This window comes from Sinocyclocheilus anshuiensis, unplaced genomic scaffold (genome assembly GCF_001515605.1).
Source record: "Sinocyclocheilus anshuiensis isolate Anshui unplaced genomic scaffold, SAMN03320099.WGS_v1.1 scaffold2698, whole genome shotgun sequence".
Lineage (NCBI taxonomy): Eukaryota > Metazoa > Chordata > Actinopteri > Cypriniformes > Cyprinidae > Sinocyclocheilus > Sinocyclocheilus anshuiensis.
In genome coordinates, this window is record NW_015555935.1 from 245721 (window position 1) to 250319 (window position 4599).

The following is a 4599-nucleotide window of genomic DNA, read 5'->3' on the forward strand; positions in this document are numbered from 1 at the left end:
AGTCTTTCCGAGTCACAGGGCTCAAGTCCAAGTCAAGTCTCGAGTCCTTGCTGTCAAAGTCTAAGTCGAGTCTCAAGTCTTCTTTAATTATGTCGAGTCGAGTCGCAAGTCATCAAATTTGGGACTGGAGTCTGAGTCGAGTCTCAAGTCGTGTGACTCGAGTCCACACCCCTGGATTTTAATATTCATGTGTGCTGCCCTGATAAGCCGTTAGTCTCAGAATTTTTACAAATCATTGATTCGTTTAACCTTTTCCAATCTGTCTTAGGTGCTACACATGAAAAAGGCCACACACTTGACCTGATATTGTCTTATGGATTCCCATTACAAATTGTTCAGATTGAAGATTGTTCTTTTTCTGACCACAAGCCAATACGGTTTAATACTTTTTTATCCCACCCTGTGAAACAATACCCTCCTGGTTATTACATCCACCCTTTTACCCCAAATGTATGTACGATTTTCGGAAGCCTTTTCTTCTCAATTTGCTATTTCTTTTAAATCATCTTCTTCTGATATGAGCCCTGAAGAGTTAATTTCTTATTTTAATTCTACCTGTGTTAGTATCTTGGATTCTATTGCTCCCTCTAAACTGAAATACCCCAAAATAAGAAATCAGCCTTGGCTAAATAGTGAAACTAGAGTTTTAAGACAAAAATGCAGGCAAGCAGAGATAAAATGGAAACAAAATAAATTGCAAGTATCCTATGAAATTTTGAGAGACTGTCTGAGGACTTATCAGACATTTGTTAAGACTGCTAGATCAACATATTTTTCCAATTTGATTAATAGCAATGCTGGTAGACCAAAAGTTTTATTTAGTACTATTAATAAGGTTTTAAAACCTATTGCTACTACATTTCCAGAGGCGTCTCTTGCAGTTTGCAATGAGTTTTTAGAGTTTTTTTTATTACTAAGATTCAAAATATTCGCTCTAATATCACAAATTCTGGAAATGCCTCATTTGCTGATCACTGTAATTTAGCTACTTTAACTAGCTTTGAACCTGTGTCTCTATCCGACCTAATAGATATTATCTGTCATATGAAACCTGCATCTTGTTTGTTGGATCAGATTCCCTCATTTTTTATTGTGGAAATACTGGACACTATTGGCTCATGTATCCAGTCTATAATTAACAGTAGTCTTATTAGTGGCTGTGTCCCATCATGTTTTAAACATGCAGTGATACAGCCTGTGCTTAAAAAGGCTACTCAAGATCCTCCGATCTTAACTAATTATCGTCCTATTTCTAAGCTTCCTTTTCTCTCGAAGGTACTGGAGAAGGTTGTTTTTCATCAACTTTCTTCCTTTCTAAAGAATAATGATATATTAGACAGGTTTCAGTCTGGGTTTAGAGCTCAGTACAGCACAGAATCTGCTCTTTTAAAAGTGTTAAATGATCTGTTACTGGCTGTTGATTCTGGAAAATGTGTCGTTTTGGTTCTCTTGGACTTAAGTGCAGCCTTCAACACTATCGATCACTCTATTTTGCTGAAACGTCTTGAGCAGTATGTAGACATCAGGGGAATAGCTTTAAACTGGTTTGCGTCCTATCTTGAAGGGAGAACAATTTCTGTAGAAATCGATATCATCACTTCCTCTTCTGCTGCATGTAAATGGGGTATCCCACAGGGATCTGTTTTAGGCCCTCTTTTGTTTTCTCTCTATCTTCTTCCTTTAGCTAATATTTTTCGTAAGCATCAGACGTCGAATCATTGTTATGCAGATGACATACAGCTTTATCTCCCTGTTAAGTCTGATGAGAATACGTCTCTTCAGCCATTATTTGACTGTTTTAATTAAGTTAAAAGTTGGATGGCAGATAACTTCCTTCAATTAAATGACTCTAAGACTGAAGTGTTGGCTTTTGGACGTCCGGATTTTGCAAATACCCTCTCAAAGACCGTGGCTCCTATAACTAACACCGTAGTTTCTCATGCAAGAAATTTCGGAATTATTTTTGACCTTAAAGCACTTAAATTTGACAAACAAAAACTCATTTGTCAAATTTGCATTTTTTCAGCTTAGGATTTTCTTTCATTTAAAGATTTAGAAACTGTTATCCACGCATTCATTTCATCCAGACTTGATTACTGTAACTCATTGTATTTGTAACGAAAGTCCACTGAAGGCGAGCGTAAGTGAGAACCCAAGTGCAGTTTATTTACAGTGATCCAAACATCCAAACAAGATACACAGACTTGACTTAACGAGGCATGAACAGACTTGACGAGGCATGAACAGACTTGACGAGGCATGAACAGACTAGACTCACCGCCACCCGCAACCCACCCGCAAATAATCAGAATGCATTTTTTTATTACCCGACCCACCCGATCCGCGAATTATCCGCAGCGCCCGCGGATATAACCGCCATCCGCGCATCACTACTAGATACACAGACTTGACTTGACGAGGCATGAACAGACTTGACTAGACTCACCGACAGCGGGTTACAACATCAATACACGACGAGAGACAATGGCAACATGATGGCTACTTATAGCAAACAAGAGGGTCACATGACAAGAACAAACCAATGGGAAACAAGACACATTACTAGGACAACCAATCAGAACATGACACATGAACCAAAGAACAAACCAGAACATAACACACAGACAAGGGAATCACATGACAGAACATGATCACATGTGGGGCAAGGAACACATGACCAACTAGGAAATTAAACTAAGATCATGAATACAAAGCAAAAGACATGAACACCAACACAACCCGAAACAAACCCTGACAGTATTTAGGGGTCGCTCAATCTTGTCTGTCTCGCCTTCAGTTGGTCCAAAATGCTGCGGCCAGATTTTTAACAAAAACTAGGAAGAGGGAAAATATCACTCCTGTTTTGGTTGGTTTGCATTGGCTTCCCATTGAATATAGAATCCAGTTTAAGGTATTACTATTTGTTTACAAGTCCCTCACAGGCTTGGCACCAAACTATTTATCTGATCTTCTCCCCCATTATCAGACCAACAGGTCATTAAGGTCATCAAACACTTTGTTGTTGTTTGTTCCTAAGACACGTTTAAAACTTAAGGGGGATCGGGCATTCTCGGTGGCAGCACCTCAGTTGTGGAATAACTTGCCTCTTTACCTGCGATCGCCAGGTAAATCTATTTTTTAAATCTACAGGTAAATTTAAATCTTTAGTAAAGACATATCTTTTTAAAAAGGCTTATGGGCTGGAGTAACTGCTGTATATAGTTTTATTGTGTGTATATTTAGTGTTGTGTATTATTTTTGTCACCTTTTTATTGTAAATTTGTTATGGTTATTGACTTAATTCTACTTCTCTGTGCAGCACTTTGGTCGGCTCTGTCGTTTTTAAATGTGCTATATAAATAAATTAAACTGAAACTGAAACTAAACATGAATATGAACCCGTAAGCTGTTCAATAGTTATTAAAAAGACACACAATAAGTGATTAGAACATGATAGTCAAATGTGTGGGTTACATACATGATATGGAGTTAAGCAATGGACTGATATTAATTTATAAGTCTTTTTGAGTTCATTTTGGTGCATCTACATCTGTAAAAGTTTCTGTGCCATTCTGTGAAATAAGGACATGTTCTGTGAAGACCAGAGGTTAAAAGGTCCCATAAGGAATCTGTCTGGTCTTTGTCTTCTAGGTGGGGCAAACCACCCAACGCAGTTTCTACTAATGATTTTCCTCCTGTGATGGTCATGACTTGCTGTGTCTTTGACCATTAATCTTGGTTACTTGCCCCAAATTTGACAATCTCCTTGGAATTGTCAATAAGTGTTCTTTTGTTTTAATGCTGTGAGCTGCTCAAAGCTGCTAGTTGGTGGACTTGCTTCAGACTCGTGGCGCCAGGGTATCGTGGACAGATTTATGACGTTGTCTTGGGCCTCTTTGTGGAATTCGGCTCTTTGGGTTGTTCAACACCAATCTGATCGAATCTTAAATTGTCTGAGTCGGTCTGATACCCTACACATTCCCCCTTCGGTCGGCGATGTGTTGAGTAGGAGACATCGGCGAGCGCTGGAGAAACAAAGGCAGAAGAAGCAGACAAACACCGCAAACAACAAGACAACACCTCCATGACAGTTACTATACTGGTGCAGGCATCAGGTTATTTAGGTACAGGTGGTTAAGTTGGTGTGGTGAGCCAATCCTAATATCAGACCTTTCTAGACCCTTGTAGGGTGGCTAGGAGTTTCACCTGCTAAAGAAAGAAGGGAAGGAAAAGCATAGGTAAAAGAAGAACAAAACAAAACAAAGCTGCTGTGGGTTTTCCTAGCATGGCTTACAACTACTGTTGAGCTAGGATGTCATGTGCAGCTAGTATGTCATGTACCTTAACTTAGTGTCAGGTGTTCTACCTATTGTGAGGATGGCTGCGTGTTTCTTCATGGTGGGTGCATGTAACTTTATGTTATGCTAAAATTAGGATATTGTACTTGTGGGAAGAATATGCATGTTGAATGTGTTATCAGTTCGGCATAGCTGTGTGAAGCTGGGGTGCAAACTTTGTCTCCTATGTTGCATTCCTCTTGTGATGCCTTCTGGTTGTGGTAGACTTTCTGACCTTCTGTGCTTTGGTGGTTGCTGTTGC

General features: G+C 39.3%; 1 long non-coding RNA gene across 1 annotated transcript in view; it reads left to right on the plus strand.

Annotated features, from left to right (window-relative positions):
• LOC107675964 (uncharacterized) overlaps positions 1–4379 on the plus strand; it is an 18739-nt gene extending 14360 nt beyond the window's left edge. Inside the window, exon 3 of the long non-coding RNA XR_001632664.1 lies at positions 4308–4379. This is a non-coding gene — a long non-coding RNA (uncharacterized LOC107675964). The remainder of the gene's footprint in view (positions 1–4307) is intronic.
• Positions 4380–4599: the final 220 nt, after the last annotated feature.